Source organism: Pan paniscus, chromosome 20, assembly GCF_029289425.2.
Source record: "Pan paniscus chromosome 20, NHGRI_mPanPan1-v2.0_pri, whole genome shotgun sequence".
NCBI classification, from domain to species: Eukaryota; Metazoa; Chordata; class Mammalia; order Primates; family Hominidae; genus Pan; species Pan paniscus.
In genome coordinates this window covers 25864414-25884047 of record NC_073269.2, presented here as the reverse complement: position 1 = coordinate 25884047, position 19634 = coordinate 25864414, and the positions used below count along the sequence as shown (strand labels likewise).

At 38.2% G+C, this 19634-nt stretch overlaps 2 pseudogenes; one reads left to right on the top strand and one right to left on the bottom strand.

Moving 5' to 3' along the window:
* LOC103783579 (zinc finger protein 738-like) overlaps nucleotides 1-19634 on the top strand; it is a 49443-nt pseudogene that overhangs the window by 19559 nt on the left and 10250 nt on the right.
* LOC117976880 (large ribosomal subunit protein eL42-like) lies at nucleotides 15111-17882 on the bottom strand (annotated as a pseudogene).

Genomic DNA, 19634 nt, shown 5'->3' with positions numbered 1-19634 from the left:
CTTTTGACATCTGGTAGAATTCATCTGTAAATTTGTCTCATTCTTCGTTTTTTTTTTTTTTTTTTTTTGGTGGGTAGGGTATTTCATACTAATTCAGTTTTGGAGCTTGTTATTGCTATATTCAGGGATTCAATTTCTTATTTGTTCAGTCTTTGGAGGATGTATCTTTGCTCCAAGGTTACAATCCTCAAGCTTGGCCTAGATTAACTCTCTACTTATATTTATGTTGCCTCAGTTTTTTCCTTTTAGGTAGACGTGTTACTTAGAATGTGCTAGAGCAGCCTGTATGAAGGAATCTCCCCTTTGATTGTACTGTGCTTGCTGTAACACCCAAGGATGCAGAGTCACGTTGATCCCACCTAGAATCTGCACATAAGGTCTGGCCTCTGCCTGGGATTTACAAGACAGGGCTGTACTTTGGATTGAGAATGTACTGAAAACCAACAGAAGGCATTTTCTGCATTGTTAGATGTCAGCGTAGACATCTTAAAGCTCCCCTTTGAGAGTGTGGCTCTTTAAGCTTTTCAATCTTGTTCAGTGACCTGCTACAGTTTGTGAGAGGCTCCAGGTGTAAATAGAATCTGATGACAGAATCCATGAGTATAAACAAGCATCTTAAGAGTGAGAAATCAAGGCCACAAAGTATCCAGAGCCATGACCACAATGATACTTACCTGTAAATTGTGATATTGGAGTACAGTATTCTTGTCCTTCTTCATACCCAAGGGCTCACAAATCAGGATAGGTGATCCAGGTTCTGGAGCTCCACCATGGCAGTTCCATTTTCTATTTAGAATCAGCCTGAGTTTCTCCAGCCTGGCTTATCACTGGGCCATCAGCCCTGGGTCACTGCGAACCCTCTCACAATCACCTAGGTGTTTTAAAGACATTTGAGGATGTCCAGGGCAGAATTGTGTCAGGCTGACAAGAGTGTAATCACTCTTCTTCTGCTTCTGTCTTGGTGTAAGAGAAAGGAATCATCCTGTGTTTTTTTCTCCCTCATACAAGAGATAACTTTGGTTGGTACCCAGACGAGAGTTTCTCAAGTTTTCTGGTACTTGGGTGAAAGACAAAGAGGAGGTCTTGTGACTCAAACAAATAAACTAATTGCTTTTATTTCATATGGTCATTCAAAAAATGGATGAAGCAGTCATGGTCCCTACCATCCAGGAGCTTTTAGTCTAGACTAGCAACTGAATACATGGTTGAATTAAGCATTATATTATTAGTACGGTGAATAGATGTTTGCAAAAAAAAAAAACACAAAACTTTGAGCCACTTTTTTTTAATATTGGCGTGACTTCTGATGTTATTATCTGAAGGGATATTTATGGACTGAAGAGTTGTTGTTGTTATTTGGGTTTGTTTTACTTTTCTAAGAATACATATTTAACTCCTAATAAAATTATCCTAGAAAACTTTAAAAGATTCATTTAAATTCCTTATTAGTTTATGTTATAAAGTTGACAGGGCAGTGGCAAAAATAGATGAAAGTTACGTAAACTATGGGATTTAAGTTTCTCTTAGGTAAGCTTAGGAAAAACAGAACTGGAAATACTCCAGTGGCATAAAGAACAAATTTTACATAGGTTCCTCTCCCTGCCCCAGTTCTGATCAGATTCACCCTTTTTGGAGACCTTGTAGGTCTGTCCCAACTCTGGAGTATTTTCTTACAAAACTGATTCATAAAGATTCAAGTTTTGGCTGGTAAATCCTGCTGACTTTCTAGAGCGGTTGATCAAAATATCCTGAAATCCAAAAGCAGATACATAAGAAAAGTAAAGTATACATTTTAAGATCTTAATTTCTAAATTTTGTATTAAAACCAGTGCTTACAGAAACATTCCATTTAGCAACTTGTTTTCTATTCCTGCGGATCCAGTAGTTGCTCTGCAAGTCATAAACAAGTAAATATAAACAAAAAAATTCTCTAAACTACATTAAACTCTTTTTATGTCTCTATTTCTTTATATATCTTCATCTGTCTATATTTAGCTTTTAGTTTATTGGTTAAAATTGGTGATTGAGAAACAGGAAGAAATAATAATTCTGGGCCCTTTATCTAAATCCTGAGAATTATTGAAAACTTAGTATGAACTCTCAAGGTGTTATTAGGATTTAATCACATAGTGTGTTATTCCCAGCACAGTGCTCTGTTACATACTCTTGAGAACATAGTGCCACTTAATAAACATTGCATTAGTTCATGTGTACCTGTTGTTTTTTAAATGCAGACTTATTCAGACATTGTTGCCTTCTGTGTCCTCTGTAAACTTTAAGGAGCCAGCAAAGAATATGATACTTTAAGATGAACTTATTTTGTCTTTATTTGTACCAGAAATATTTGTGTTGTGACAAGAGTGCTGAGTGTAAGGGACACTGTGCTGTGCCTGTTTTCTCTAACTAATGCTAATAATGAGCCCAGGGGGAGCAATATCAGCATTGACAGGGGACTTTTTTGAAACACCCATCCATGGACCCTTTCCAAACCTGCAGAATCACGTTACATAGAGTGGGGCCAACATTACCAAGTGATTTTTGAGCTCATTAAGGCTTGAGAGGCAATGCTTAGCTAAGTGGCTATCAGCCCAGGCTTCTCATGAGGATTATGTGGCCAATTTGGAGACATCTCTTTACTCTCCACAGGCTCCACACGTTCTGTGTAGTATTCTAGGTGAAAGTATTCACACTGTTTTAATTGTGTCTCATGTGACTCTAAGGTGAGGACAGAATCAAGTGTGAGGGGTTCAAGATACATTCATAAGAGTTAAGTTTCACCTTTACACTAAAAGGTGGTCACAGAGTCTGTTCTGTTTGGGTTTGATAGGGAGAGGTCAGTGTCACCCATATTTCCATTACTGTAGCAGAAATTGCTGGTGTTTGCGGCAAGGGCGAGCACCTGAAGACAAAAATAAAGAAACATATTTTTATATTCATGGAGCAGCTCATTGTTCCTGAATCTCTGCTGTTATAAAGGACAGAAATGGGTGGGCTTTTTCTACAGGTCTTAGTTCTTTTTTCTGTGGGTGTGAGACCAGCAGGTAAACAAGTGGTGCTGACAACTTTAAAGGAATTTTCTCAAGACGCAGGTGTAACTTCTCCAGAGAATGTCATCTGAAAAGGATTTCCAAAGAAGGCAAAAGAGGAAAAATGGCTTTTTTTCAGCTAAACATGTGTCAGATGAAGAGCTGTGTCCACTCTGCCTCCCGGATTGCCATGCGTTTAGTCCTTGCAAACCTTTACTTCTCTACTTGTGTTTCTTTTCCCCTAATGAGTTTGTTTTAACTACTTTAAAAAATTCTTGTGATAGTCAAGGGTCTCTGCAAAATATTTCTCTCCTATAACCCAGAGTCTTCTCTACACTCTCTAAATCATGGCTTCTTATATGCCATGTGGAATTCTTACCATGAATTCATAATCGGCACTATTAAAAATGTTCCCTTTGTTGCTGTTGAAATGGGAAGATATGGATATTCAAGATTCCTATTGGGGGAAAGCTGGGGTCCTTAGTAAAAATAGAGAACATGTAATGTTGAGGTTTCATCTGTTTTCTCCATTAACTCTATGCAGAACAGGACTAAGAAAATGCTTATTTAAACAGGATAGCATTTATTACCCAGAAAGTTCTGAAAAAAAATTATTGAGAGATACCCACTCTCTAGGGTGCTAAAGAAAGACTACTTTAAATTGTTATTAAAAATTACAGAACATAGAAGATATATGCATCTTGAACTCTGCATAAAACTGATTTTTCTGTATGGTTAAATTCAGACTGTACTTTTTGAGGGGCAATATCTCAGCAGTGGTGATGTGTTCTTCTGTGTGCATCAGCACATCATAAAAATTGATCCTAGTGCAGTTGATTTTACAATTTACTTAAAGAGTTCTCTGAAATATTTATTTCACTATAGAGTTAATTATTTTTCTCTTTATTATTAAGTATCTTTGTGTAGCTAAAGAAGAGCTGTGCATAAACCATCACATTTAATATGGCAGCTGCCTTTCTTTCTTAGGTTTTCTTTACAAATATCTGTCTTTGAAGAATGAAGACTCTTGTCTTTGTTTCCAGGCCAGAAAAATTGGGTAAAACACAGGGTCTTTCACTTACTAGATGTTTGATAAAATATTCTTTTTCAGCCAAACGCATTGGCATTACTAGTGAGCTTGTTAGAAATTCAGAAACTCAGATTTTATTCCAGATCTTCTGGAAAAAAAAATCTGCACAAGATCTTCAGTTTATTGTACATATTAAAACTTGAGAGGTGCCTTCTAACTCAGCATGTCTTTTTTGTCTGAAAAATATACACAACTCATTCTTTATGATGCAAATATAGCACTAAAAATGTACATGTTTGTGTTTATGCCTTTAGTTTTATACTTTATTATTCATAAAAGTATCATCTATGCCCTGGTGTTGTGGATCTTATACCATTCTCTTCTCACAGAGTTAGAGAATACATTAGAGAATATTTCTGTGTGGAAAATTGTTGGATAATTTTAGTCATTCCTATAAGTCAGAACAAATTTTCTTTACTCTCTCATTTAACCATAATTCAAATGATAAATTTTGCCCATTGACACTTGTAAATATGTGTGTGTGTGTGTGTGTGTGTGCGTGCACGCATGTGTTTTTCAGGGGCCGTTGACATTTAGGGATGTGGCCATCAAATTCTCTCTGGAGGAGTGGCAATGCCTGGACACTGCTCAGCAGGATTTGTATAGGAAAGTGATTTTAGACAACTACAGAAACCTGGTCTTCTTGGGTGAGAATAACTCTAATACACAATTCCTTATATACCCTAAAAGTTTCATTTCTCTATTTTGTTGAATAATTTTTGGTAATTTATGTTTTGCATACAGGAATTTCTGATCTTTGTTTTTAAAAAATCTTGAGAAATTATCTCTGTAGAAAAAAATTTCTTCAAGATGTTTTATCTTGGCCTGAATGTTTTACTTTCCCAAGCTGGTCTGTATCCTTCACTCCAGAGTAGTGGTAATTTCAAAAATTTAGTAGTATAAAATATTGTTGCCCATAAGTTAAAATCTATTTGCCAGCACTTATTTTTGATTCATGAGTACTGGGTGGTGAAATTAAGGAGCTACAAATTTAAAATATTTTCTAAATGTTAAGAACTTTCTGTTATTAAATAGTAGTTTGGGATTAATTTTCTGGAATATTCTATTACATCCTCTTTACTAAGCACGGTACTAGGTTGGTAATTAAAGAATAAGAGCAAGATTCATGTTATTTATTTTTAATAAAGCAGGTATTGGTTTCTCTAAGCCAGATCTGATCAACTGTCAGGAGCAAGGAAAAGATCCCTGGAATATGAAGAGACACGGTATGGTAGCCACACCCCAGGTAGGTGAGACTAAATGAAACAGTTGACATAGATGAAAGGTTGGAAGATTAAAAAAAAACAAAAGCCAGTCTCTACAGTGTGATTTGGGAAGCTCTGTTCCAAAGCAAATAGTTTCTGGGAAGCCAGAGGTGTGTGTGTTTCATTTTGTTTTTCTCACATAGGGTCATCTTCTGTCTTATGCCTTTAAATTCTCTAAGGATTCTACTTTCCCTTCATCGATCTTTCTTCAAGTTCACAGTGAGAGCCAAAGTCCTCTTCATGGCACATAAGAGACTGCACAATCTGACTGCTTTTCCATTGTTTTGGGGGACACACAAATATCTGCATGATTTTGAGAACTTTATGTTAAACTATTATTTTAGTTATCTTTTTGCATCATGTCTAAAATGTGTGAGAGTAGTGGTCTCTGTTCTGCTGGTTTTTATGTTAATTTTCTGCACATTCCCTCCTGTTTTTATTACTATATTCTTGAAATATAGTTTGAAATTATAAAGTATGATGTCCCTCTGCTTTGTTCTTTTTCCTCAAGATTGCTTTGGCTATTCAAAGTTTATTGTAGTTTCTTGTAAATTTCAAAATTATAGTTTCATTACTGTAAAAAAAAATTTCACTGGAATTTTGATGGGAATTGTGCTGAATCTATAGATTAGAGAATATGATACTTTAACAATATTTATTCTTTCCATAAATATGAAATATTTTAAAATTTATTTGTGTCTTCTCTAATTTCATTGATTTATAGCTTTCACTGTTAAGATTTTTTACCTCTTGGGTTATATTTGTTCTCAGAAATTTAGTATTTTAATTATATTTTTAAAAAGATTGTTTTCTTGGCCAGTACCGTGTCTGAGGCCTGTAATTCCAGCACTTTGGGAGGCTGAGGCGGATGGATCACTTGAGTTCAAGAGTTTGAGACCTGTCTGTCCAACGTGATGAAACCCCATCTCGACTGAAAGTATAAAAAATTAGTCAGGTGTGGCAGTGGGCACCTGTAATCCCAGCTACTCAGGAGGCTGAACAAGCAGAATCACTTGAACCCAAGAAGTGGAGGTTGCAGTGAGCAGAGATCACATTATTACACTCCAGCCTGGGCCACAGAGCAAGACTCTGTCTCAAAAAAAAAAAAAAATTAGTAAAATATTTTTTATTTCTACTGTATCCAATAGCTTGTTTTAAGTGTATAGAACAATAACTTATACTTTTATGTTAATTTTATGTTTTGTTAATTTACTGAGTGTATTTATTAGACAAATTTCAATGTACTGTCTATGGTTTTTTATGTATAAGATTATATATTCCTCAAACAGCAACTATTTACTTGTCTTTGATTTCAATGGCTTTTAAAAATGTTTTTTATTCATTATTCTGCCACATACTTCCAGTGCTGTGTTAAAATAGAAGCATTGATAATGGGCACAATTGTTTTTTATATTGGTGTCCATGAATTTGAAAAAGCAAACAACTCATTATATTTTCATATACTGATTTCAGGAGGTAAAGATCTGCTTTTGTTGGGTCCCCAGGGTTCTGGGATGCCCTCTGGGTTTGTAGTGGAGTTGGGTTGTAACTTGGTCGCCAGGCTGCTGGGTCTGCTCTAGGGTCCACATTTAGATGGCTTGTTACAAGGGGCTTGGGTAGTTGTAATTCCCATTTGTTTTCTTTTTTCTTTCTTTTTTTTTTTGAGGTGGGAGTCTTGCTCTGTCTCCAGGCTGGAGTGCAGGCTGGAGTTGCTCGGCTCACTGCAACCTCTGCCTCCCGGGTTCAAGCAATTCTCCTCCCTCAGCCTCCCAAGTAGCTGCGACTACAGGTGCGTGCCACCATGCCCAACTAATTTTTGTATTTTTAGTAGAGATGGGGTTTCACCATATTGGCCAGGATGATCTTGATCTCTTGACCTTGTGATCCACCTGCCTCGGCCTCCCAAAGTGCTGGGTTTTTTTTGTTGTTGTCGTTGTTTGTTTTTTAACAGATTAAATATCCTTCAGGACTTTTATCTGTGGAGCAGACTCTAGGGCAGCTTTCTGCAGTCGGGTCCATATATAGTGGCCCTTATATCAGGATGCAAATGAGTATGGCTTTCACTGAGTACCAGAGAGGATTTCCTCAGGTCACTGTGCAGGTTTCTATGTAGGCAGAACTGGCCATGAACTGTTACCCATGGAGCTGGAACAGAGTCATTTAACTGCTTCAGGGACCACAGTAAAAACCAAGGTCTGTAGGCCTGCCTACATGGCTACAAATGGCTGTCTTTCTCCAGGTCTCTGGAAGGGCAGGGTCTCTACCAGACTGTAACTGGGAGAAGTTTGGGACGGTTACAGAGTAACTTCAGAATTCTCAGTGTGACCAAGTTGGTTGGGCCATTTCTTGGTCTGTAGCCAAGACCAGAGGTCCTATAGTTTCCCACCAGAATGAGGACCTGCTCTCTGAAAAGGAATGCTCCTCAATCTTGGGCTTTAGCAGAATTTCACAACTGCCTCCCTAAATATCAAAGCTGTCTCAAAGGCACTTATTTTTGAGGTGAGGTCTCACTTTATAACCCAGGCTGGTCTTGAAATCCTGGCCTGAAGCAATTCTCCAACCTCAGTGTACCATGTATCTTCATTACAGGTTTGAGCCATGATGCCTGGTTCTCTCATAAAGGAATTTATGTAAAGAATGGCTGAGAAATGTTCTTGCTGTGGGAGGGATAAGCAAATAGAGCACTTTTCATTTTTTCATCTTACTGATGCTTCTTTTCCTATACATTTTTACTTGCTATTTTCTATTTCAAACTTATCTGTAATTTTAGATTCAGACATTTAGGACAATATGTGAGAATTTACATGTTTTGTCTAAAGTAATTTAGATAATTGGTAGACACTCCATATTTACTAAAATCGTTACTTATAAATTTAAATTTGCTGTAGGCAAAAAAATAAGATTTTCACCTATTTTCTTCCATATATCTAAATGATAACATAATTTATTGCTAAATATTTGTTTAATATATCAGAGGCTCTAATTATATTTGGCAAAATATATTTTTTAAAATTTAGCAATGTAAGGCTATTCTTTGCTTCTAAAGTTGGATTACATCAGTTTTATTTTGTGTATGAATAGCTTATATTTAAAACATAAAAGTTATCGTGGCTGGGCATGGTGTCTCACGCCTGTAATCCCAGCACATTGGGAGGCTGAGGCGGGCAGATCACCTGAGGTCAGGAGTTCGAGACCATCCTGACCAAAATGGAGAAATCCCATCTCTACTAAAAATACAAAATTAGCTGGGTATGGTGGCACATGCCCGTAATTCCAGCTACTCGGGAGGCTGAGGCAGGAGAATCACTTGAACCCAGGAGGCGGTGGTTGTGGTGAGCCAAGATCATTTCCATTGCACTTCAGCTTGAGCAACAAGAGCAAAACTCCATGTCAAAAAAAAAAAAAAAAGAAAAGAAAAGTTAACACTTGCTTCTTTCTTTCTTTCTTTCTTTTTTTTTTTTTTTTTGAGACAGAGTTTCACTCTTGTTGCCCAGGCTGGAGTGCAATGGTGTGATCTCAACTCACTGAAATCTTTGCTTCCCAAGTTCAAGCAATTCATCTGCCTCAACCTCTCGAGTATCTGGGATTACAGGTGCCCGCCACCACATCCAGCTAATTTTTTTGTATTTTTAGTAGAAATGGGGTTTCACCATGTTGGCCTGGCTGGCCTCGAACTGCTAACCTCAGGTGATCCACCTGCCTTGGCCTTGCAAAGTGCTGGGATTACAGGCATGAGACACCGTGCCCGGTCACTAGTTTCTTTTAAATGCTTATTTATTAAAAGTTTCTTGAGGCCCGGCGTGGTGGCTCACACCTGTAATCCCAGCACTTTGGGAGGCCGAGGCAGGCGGATCACGAGGTCAGGGGATTGAGACCATCCTGACTAACACAGTGAAACCCCATCTCTAGTAAAAATACAAAAAGTTAGCCGGATGTGGTGGCGGGTGCCTGTAGTCCCAGCTACTCAGGAGGCTGAGGCAGGAGAATGGCGTGAACCTGGGAGGCGGAGCTTACAGTGAGCTGAGATCGCAACACTACACTCCAGCCTGGGTGACAATGCGAGACTGCATCTCAAAAAAAAAAAAAAGTTTCTCATCAGGATATTTTATTTATAATTATACTGCATATTCCCTGAAATTTTACTGCCAATGATTCAAAATACCTACCTTTGATGAGTACACAGTTACAGTCAAATACTGTAGTTAGACAAATTCTTTTTTAATGGTTTACTAATGTTGCATACCAAATTTTATCAGTAAACCTGTCTCTTATTGTGCAGTTTTATATTAGTGGTTTTTTTCGTGTAGGTTTCTTAACATCAGCTTGTTGTGTTTTGGGGTTGTTTTTATGTATTACAATTGTAGTCAATTTGCAATTCTGCTTGTGCACTTTAAGTCAATGTGAGGTTTAATTAAGAGATAAATCAGCCATATGTCTATCACAATCAGATTATATATGTATGTTTGTTTATCTATAAATATGACCCCAATATTGGTTATGGTTTATCTTGTGTATATTGTTTCTTAGCTGATTTTCAATGGTCGTTTTATCTTGTCTAAGTGAGTAGTCATGGAAATATTTTCACCATTTCCTATTTTCACAGTGTGTTTAATGATGAATATATATTTCCTTTGTGTAAGAGAAACACTTCCGGGATTTGAAGGTAATTTTTGGAAAGAGTTATAATTCTGTATTATTTTCAGTTTTTCCTTTAGAAAATTAATTGTTGTAAAAACACACAACATAAAATTTAGCATCTTAAATCTGTTCAAGTGTACATTTCAGGACCAGACATGTGGGTGGCTCGCATCTGTAATTTCAGAAATTTGGGAGGCAAAGACAGGAAGATCACTTGAACCCAAAAGTTTCAGACCAGCCTGGGCAACATATGAAGATTCCTTCTTACAATTTTTTTAAAAAAAATAACCAAGTATGGTCGTGTGCACCTGTGGTTCCAGCTACTTGGGAGACTGAGAGGGGAGGATTACTTGAGCCTTGAAATTTGAGGCTGAAGTGAGCCTTAATTGTGCCACTTCACTTCAGCTTGGGTGACAGAGTGAGAACCTGTCTCAAAACGAATCTGTACATTTCAAGCATGTTAAGTATATTCACATTGTTGTGCAAAAGACTTCTAAAAGTTTTACATCTTGTGAAACTAAAACCCAGTACCCATTAAGTAACAACAACGCATGTACCCTCTTCCCAGCCCTTGACAAACACCCTTCCAATTTCTGTTTTTATAAGTGTGACTACTTAAGATATCTCATGTAAGTGGAATCATATGGTATCCATCATTTTGTTTCTGGCTTATATAGGTGACATAATACTTGGAAAGCTTATCTTAAAATGTGACAAGATTTTCTTTCTTAAGAATAATATTTCACTGTATGTATATGTCACATTTTTGATGTGTTCATAAATCAAGAGACATCTTAGTTGCTTCAGCCTTTTGGCTTTTGTGAATAAATCAGTGTTCAAATAGGTCTTCCATGTCTTGTGTGGCATATTTTGACTATAGATTCATAAATGGGATTGCTATATTTGATAATTCCATTTTTAATTATTTGAGAAACATGACATTTAAAAATAATGACTGTATCTTTGTTTTCTACTAACAATCAACATAGGTTTCATTTTTATTGCATCATCAACAGATTTGGTGTGTTTAAAATATTTATAGTTGCCATTGTAATGGGTGTGAGGCAATTTTTTCATTGTTATTTTTGTGTGTTTCTCTACAAAGTATTAATTTTCTGTGTCATTTCAAATGTTTTTTTCTATATGTGTATCTTTTCTGATGAAAATTTTGTTCAATTATTTGCTCATTTCTAAATCAATTTAGCTTTATTGTTCAATTTTAAGAGTGTTTATGTATTCTGAATATTAACTCCTATCACATGTGTTTTGCAAATATTTTCACTTGTTTACTAGAGGGCATTTTTCACTCTATTGAATATTTTTTTAATGTGCAGAAATTTTGAATATAGTGTGCTTACATTTTTCTGTTTTTTTCTTTGTTGTTCATGCATTTAATGTCATTTCTAAGAAAATGGTGCCAAGACCTATATCATCTCTTTTTTCTATTTTTTTCTAAGGGATTTGTTATTTTTTTATGTTTAAGTTTTTTATTTGTTTTTGAGATGGAGTTTCACTCTTGTTGCCCAGGCTGGAGTGCGATGGCATGATTTCAGGTCACCACAACTTCTGCCTCCTGGGTTCAAGCGATTCTTTTGCCTCAGTCTCCTGAGTAGCTGTGATTACAGGCATATGCCACCACACCTGGCTAATTTTGTATTTTTAGTAGAGACGGGTAGAGATAGAGAGTCTCAAACTCTCTATCTCAGGTGATCCACCCGCCTCAACCTCCCAAAGTGCTGGGATTACAGGCGTGAGCCACAGCACCCGGCCGCATGTCTGTCACAGATTGCCACGGTTACTGCGGGACTGAACGAAGGACGAACAAAGAAATGAGAACCAAAGAAAAAACAATATCTTTTAAGGAAAGGGTCTGGAGAAGAAGAGGGCTCCCAGCTTCTAGTGAGCAAGGGCAGCCACCCTGAGTTTCCACAGCCTCCCGAATTCACTGGGTAGAAAGAGCAGGGAGGAGGAGGTAATGATTGGTCAGCTGCTTGATTGATCACAGGTTCATATTGTTGCTATTAGACTTCAGGTATGCCTAATCACATGAAACACTTGTGCCTGGGATGTGACTGCCCTCAGCATAACCTCTGGGTGGCAAATGTAGTTTGTCAGTTTGCCAACATTCTGCATTCATGAGAACAGCTTGCTGTTTACTCATATAGCGTCCAGTGGTACTCTGAGTTGATCACAACCCTCCCTCACTTTTTTGGCCTGTAACATCTCGTCCTGTTTGTTTTTAGTTGAAAAAAGGCAATTCAGACTGTACAGCCCTCAACTGCCAGCTGGTGGTCCAGCTGATCTTACAGATGTACAGAAAATTACAGCCAGCTTGGCCACAAATATGGAGTCAGGAGTTTTTGCCTGACCCTGGCACTCCAGCAGTTTATCAGCTTCTTGTGTGGTTTTCTTGATCTGTTCCTATGTTATGAGGGTTAATGTCAGCATGACTCCAGTTGGTCCTTGTTCCTGAGGGCACCCACACGGTTTGTTCATTTCCTGTAAAGATATGTTTGAAATGCTTGTTCCCTGGTGCCATAAAGAAATAGCATTTGAACATAAATTTAATTTATTCAGCAAGGCCATTTTTACTTCCTGCAGAAAGGGGACACTCACCGGCAGTTTTGCCATGAGAGTATACCAAACAAAGGAGACAGGGTCATTTATAACCTGATGCATCCACCCTACTGCTGTGTTTGGTTTCCATTGGCCGGAATGGGACCTCACATTCTGTATGTGTCCCAATTGTTTAGCAACTTAGAATTTTTTAAAAGAGTCAAAGGCAGAGGAGAACAAAGGAAGGAGGGAGTAACTTGTGGATGCTGAGAAAGGTAAAAACACCTTCAAATAAGGAAGAGGAACAGGCTCTGACCTAATGCTTGCTTGGACTAGTATAAGCATGTCAGGGCAAATATTTAGGCTACATTGTGAGAGCTAAGAACATAAAGTACATTGATTATCACGGCTAGCAGATATTTAAGAATGTTAGCACAGGTCTTTGAATAAATTTTGCTTCTAAGAGAAATTATTATTTGTTCCTAAATGGGGAGGAAAGTCTTTGAAGAGGAACCTCTACTTTACTTTTTACAGACACACGAATACTCTCGTCCCCACATTAATAAATCTACCAAAACAAAAGCAAAGGCTTTTGTGGTTCTAACTCAGCTTCTGCCTCTTTGGCTAATTGCCATGGGGTAAACTTTCCATTGATAATGAGAGACAGGCTCTTTCTGATTAACAGAAGGCACAGAGAAAACAAATTGAGGCCCATCCTTCTCGTGCAACAGTACAGCAAAAACAATAGATCCTCAAGATCTATTACCACTTAAGGCCAGTCTCTTGGAATGGCTGCTGTGGATGGCAGACCTTGCTGTAATGCACCCATTGGTTTAATCTGTGCATCAATAGCTCTCAAATCATGCAGCAATCACCATTTTCTTGACTTCCTAGGAATCACAAATACTGGTGAATTCCATGGGCCAACCGACTCTTCTATATGTCCTGCTTCCAATTGCCCTTTTACTAATTGATGGAGTTGAATCAGTTTCCCCTGTGATAGGGGCCACTGATCCACCCATACAGGTTTGTCAGTCAGCCACTCTAGCGGCAAAGCAGTAGGTGGAGGAGAAATATCAATGACCTCCCCATCAGAAGTCCTGATGTCCTAACCCTTTTCTATCTGTGTGTCCAGTTATTGATATTAGATCAGGGTTTCCCTGTAGGGATTTTCCTAAGGCTTTTCCATTCTGATATCCCATTTTCTTTAACACTTAAATCCTGGATTATCAATAGTTTCATTTGTAAGTCTCATATCCCATGCTGTAAGTAAATCTCGACCCCATAGATTAACAGCTATATTCGTAACATAAGGTTGAAAAGTATATAACTGTCCATCTGGTCCGAGACAGGATAGAACTCTGTTGAACACTTTGAGCTGCTCCTATTCTCACTAGGGATGTAGAAGTTAGTTTTAAGGGCCAAGATAGGGCCCAATTATTTTTAGATATTACTGACACATCAGCTCCCATATCCATAAGCCCATAAAAACTCTTTCCTTTAATTTGCACTGTACAGGTGGGTCTATTACATGCTATGGGTTGTGATAGATAAATTTCCCATGTAGTTGTACTTCCAAATCCTTAATTCCCTCCTTTCTCCTTTTGTGAAGATGGGTGCGATTTACATGGAACAAGCAACAGTTGATCTCCTAGTTCAAAAACCCAAAGATCAATTTACAGGGAATAAGCAACAGTTGAGCATTATATTCTAGTTAAAACTCCCAAAGATCTTGTGACAATACCACTACTTGAATTTATCCTTCACAATCAGAATCAACAACTCCAGGGACTACAACAATGCTATGTAAGTTAAGATGACTTCTACCTAAAATTAATACCATATATCCTATTGGCAAAGGTACCCAAATACCAGTGGGCATCTTAGTGGGTTTTTCTCCTTCAATTAATGTAACCCATTCTCTGGCTGGGAGATGTAATCCTGCGCTTCCAGGTGTTCCTGGGGAGAGGGAATCAATGCTCCTCCGGAAACCCACCCCTGAAATGGAGCTGTGGCCTGGATGGGGAATGCCCTCATTGTTTGAGGTGCCCAGGTCCAGGCCCCTTTCTCATTCCCCGACAGGGGGGTGTTGTTTTGATGAAATTTTGAGTGGCATCGATTAGCCCAATGATTTCCTTAATTGCAACAAGGGCAAAGGCCTGGCATTTTTTTCTGTTAGGGGGGAAACTGCATTATCAAATCCCTTCTGCCCAGAGATCTGATGGCATTCTTTTTTGAAATGTCCAATCTTTCTACACTTATAATATTTTCCCCCTTTAGAGTTTGACCCTTGGCTCTTTTTAGATTTATCAACTACTAAATTAGCCATTGCTTGAACCAACATTGTAGAGCGATGCAGCTCAGTTCTCACATCTTGACAGGCTCTGAGAAAATTTCCCAAGCTCTCTGCACATCTCACAGGTGCCAGTGAACATCCACAATAAACGTTTGCACTTTCAAAAGCCAAAGTTAAAGTTAACATTTCTGCAACCACAAAAGAAACAATACAAGCCAATTTTCATCCTCCCTCTTCTGTTCACCACCCTCGATAGGTGATGCGGGTAGGGCAAAAAATTCTTTTAAATTTTGGAACAATGACAAAAGAACAGTACAAACCAAACTCCAAACAGAAAAGAGAAAAGAAATAGCCAAATTCTTCCCCCATGTTACCCTGATTCAAAAACTTTCCATTCTCTGTACCTTTTAGGGCACTGACCAATACGTCTTTAGGGTATATCGCTGCCGGCAGACTCGTAAGGGGTTTCTCCTTCATCTGGTCAGTTTCACTTTTTAATTTTTTTTTCTTTTCTTTTTTTTCTTCTTTTTCTGCTCCTGTAGACCTTCCTTGTTCAAGTCCCTATAGGACCCTATCTGTCTCTGTCCCTGTTCTGTCCCTGTTCTGTCCCAGCAAGTCTCTGCTAGTCTTTATCTTTTCCTATCTGTCCCTCGTCTGTCCCTATGTGTCCCTATAGGTCCTGTAAGTTCCTTCAGTTCCCTGCAAGTCCCTGTATGACCCTGCAGTTCCCTTCATCAAGTCCCACGTTGGGCACCACTTGCCACGGTTTGCCACGGTTACTGCAGGACTGAACGAAGGAGGATGAATGAAGAAATGAAAACCAAGGAAAAAGCAATATGCTTTAAGGAAAGGGTCTGGGGAAGAAGAAAAGGGCTCCCAGCTTCTAGTGAGCAAGGGCAGCTGCCCTGAGCTTCCACAGATCCCCAAATTCACAGGGTAGAAAGAGCGGGGAGGAGGAGGTAATGATTGGTCAGCTCTTGATTGATCACAGGTTCTCGTTATTGCTATTAGACTTCAGGTATGCCTAATCACATGAAACATTTGTGCCTGGGGTGTGACTGCCCTCAGCATAACCTCTGGGTGGCACATGCAGTTTGTGGGTTTGCCAACATTCTGCATTCATGAGAACAGCTTGCTGTTTACTCATATAGCCTCCAGTGGTACACTGAGTTGATCATGACCCTCACTTTTTTGGCCTGCAACATGTTTAAGTATTTTTTTTGTAAATTTTTTTATATGGTTCAAGGAAATGATGTAACTTTATTTTATCAGTGTTGATATTCAGTTTTTTTTAACATAAACTCAAGATTTTATTGTCTTCATAATAAAGGATGACACTTAGAACCGGATCACTTGGCCCTTTCTCTTCTTATCTACTCCCAGTTCAAAATGCTTGCATCTTTTAATAGCCAGCATTCTCTAAGATCTGCATTTGGGCTCAATGCACTCAAGACTTAGCACAATCTTCTTTGTAGTTTTAGCCTTTTTCTGGAAAATCGGCTTAGTTTGCCCATCATAGCCATTCTGCTTCCTGTCATAATGCTGCTTTCCCTGGACATACAGAGAATCCTTGCCCTTCTTGTACTGTGTCACTTTGTGGGGTTGGTGCTTGCCACACTTCTTACAGAAAGTCCAGTGGGTTTTAGGGACATTCGCCATGTTTGTGTGAGTGCTGTCAGCATGGAAAGCGATATTAAGTTTTTAACATTATTTTTTGAGAAGATTGATCATCTTTTCTCTATTGTGTGCTTATGGCAACTTTGCAAGAGATCATGTAATCATATACAGAAGGCTTCATTTCTGGGCTCTCTATTCTGTTCTTTCATCTTTTTATCTTCCTTTGTGTATGTATCATACTTTTTTATTGCAACTTTTAATGTGTTAAAATCAGAAAGTATAATGTCTCTTTGTTCTTTTTCATGGGTATTTTGCTAGTTATAGTTTATAATCAAATTTTAAAATATTAAGCAATATTTCTATAATAAAACTGTGCCATTGTGATTTTTTTTTTAAGATGGAGTTTCGCTCTTTTGCCCAGGCTGGAGTGCAGTGGCATGATCTCAGCTTACTGCAACCTGCAACCTCTGTGTTCCCATTTCAAGTGATTCTCCTGCCTCAGTCTCCCAAGTAGCTGGGATTACAGGTGCCTGCCACCCCGCCTGGCTAATTTTTGTATTTTTAGTAGAGACGGGGTTTCACCATGTTGGTTAGGCTGGTCTCGAACTCCTGACCTCATGATCCACCCACCTCGGCCTCCCAAAGTGCTGAGATTACAGACGTGAGCCACCATGCCCGGCGCTATTGTGATTTTTATAGAGAATATACTTAATATGTTCACCACTGTAGGTTGTATTGACATTTTAACACAATTAAATTTTTTGACCCCTGAGCAAGAATATGATGAAGAGATGAAGAGTGTGTTTTTTTAGTTTTCTTTCTTTTTCTTTCTTTCTTCCTTTCTTTTTTTTTTTTTTTTTTTTTTTTTTGATAAGGATTTCCTATGTGGCCCAGGCTAATTTCAAACTCCTGGGCTCAAGAAATTCTCCTGCCTCAGCCTCCCAAAATGCCAGTATTAGAGGTTGTGAGCCACTGTACTCAGCCTGTGTGTTTCAATTTTATATATTCTTGGATTTGCCATTATTACTTTTGCTTTTAATTTCTGGTTTCATTCAGTTTTGTTAAGAAAACACACATGTATGATTTTGGTTTTAAATTTATTTGTTGTTGTCATTTTGAGAAAGGATCAAACTTGTCACTCAGGCTGGAGTATAGTGGCATAATTTTGCCTCACTGCAACCTCAGCCTCCTTGACTCAAATGACGTTTTTACCTAAACGTCCCAAGTAGCTGAGACTACAGACATTTACAACCATGCCTGGCTAATTTTTTTATTATCTGTAGGGACAGGGTCTCACTATGTTATCCAGGCTGGTCTCAAACTTCTGGTCCCAACTGATTCCCTCACTTTCATCTTCCAAGTTGTTGGAATTATAGATATTAGCCACTACCCCCAGCTGTTATTATTTAATAAGACTTGTTATATTTCCTAACTGAATACATCATGTGCAAATAAGAATATTTTGTATTCTTTGACTTTTAAGTAGAAAGTTTTGTACATGTCTGTTAAGGGGGAAAATTCCTCATAAATGCCTTGACACTATCTTTTTGATAATCAGAAAGTTTTCACTCCATTAATTCAAATGAGAGCTGGTTTATTCAAAGAACCTGACTTCTTCACCTCACACTTACTGTAATCCCAGCACTTTGAGAGGCCAAGATGGGTGGATCACAAGATCAGGAGTTCAAGACCAGTCTGGCCAACATGGTGAAACCCCATCTCTACTAAAGATATAAGAAATTAGCTGGGTGTGGTCACATGCACTTGTAATCCCAGATGCTCAGGAGACTGAGGCAGGAGAATCATTTGAACCCTGGAGGTGGAGGTTGCAGTGAGCTCAGATCACACCATTGCATTCCAGCCATTTTCACCTGGGCAACAAGGCAAGACTCCATCTAAAAGATGGCACTTATAAGAATGTGTATTGTGTTGTTTTTGGCTGGAGAGTTCTGTAGATATCTATCAGGTTCACTTGACCCAGAGCTGAGTTCAAGTTCTGAATATCCATGTTACTTTTCTTTCTCAATTATCTGTCTAATATTGGCAGTGAGGTGTTAAAGTCTCCCACTATTGTTGTGTGGCAATCTAAGTCTTTTTGTAGGTCTCTAAGAATGTGCTTGTTTAATCTGGGTGCTCCTTGAATTGATTATTTTAGCATTATGTAATGCTCTTCTTTATCTTTTTTGATCTTTGTTGGTTTAAAGCCTGTTTTGTCAGAAACTATGATTGCAACCTCTGCTTTTTTTTCTGCTTTTATTTGCTTAGTAAATTTTCCTCCTTTTTTTATTTTGAGCCTATTTGTGTCTTTGCATGTGAGATGGGTCTCTTGAATACAGCACACCAATGTGTCCTGACTCTTTATTTAGCTTGTCATTCTGTGTCTTTTCTTGGTGCATTTAACTCATTTACATTTAAGGTTAATATAGTTTTGTGTGAATTTGATCCTTTTCATCATTCTAGTTGGTTATTTTGCAGACTTGTTGATGTTTCACAGTGTCATTAGTCTTTGTACTTCAGTGTGTTTTTGCAGTGGCTGGTAATTCTTTTTCTTTTCTATATTTAGTCCTTCTTTCAGGAGTTCTTTCAAGGCAGGTCTGGTGGTGACAAATTTCTTCAGCATTTGTTTGTCTGACAAGGATTTTATTTCTCCTTAACTTATAAAGTGTAATTTTGCAGAATATGAAATACTTGGTTGGAAATTATTTTCTTTAAGACTGTTGAATACTGGCCTCCAATCTTTATGGCTTGTAAGGTTTCTGTATCAGGGGAACCACCCCTAATATTTCACATAAGTTCTTTTCTATTTCCCTAAGTGTCAGCCAGTCTGAGAAATAAAGGGAAAGTGTACAAAAGGGAGAAATTTTGAAGCTGGGTGTCTGTGGAAGACATCACATGTCGGCAAGTTCTGTGATGCCCCCCAAACTGCAAAACCAGCAAGTTTTTATTAGTGATGTTCAAAGGGGAGGGAGTATATGAATAGGGTGTGGGTCACAGGGATCACATGCTTCACAAGGCAATAAAATGTCACAAGGCAAATAGGGGCAGAGCACCGGGGCAAAATTAAAATTGCTAATGAAGTTTCAGGTAGACATTGTCATTGATAACATCTTATCAGGAGACAGGGTTTGAGGGCAGACAAACTGTCT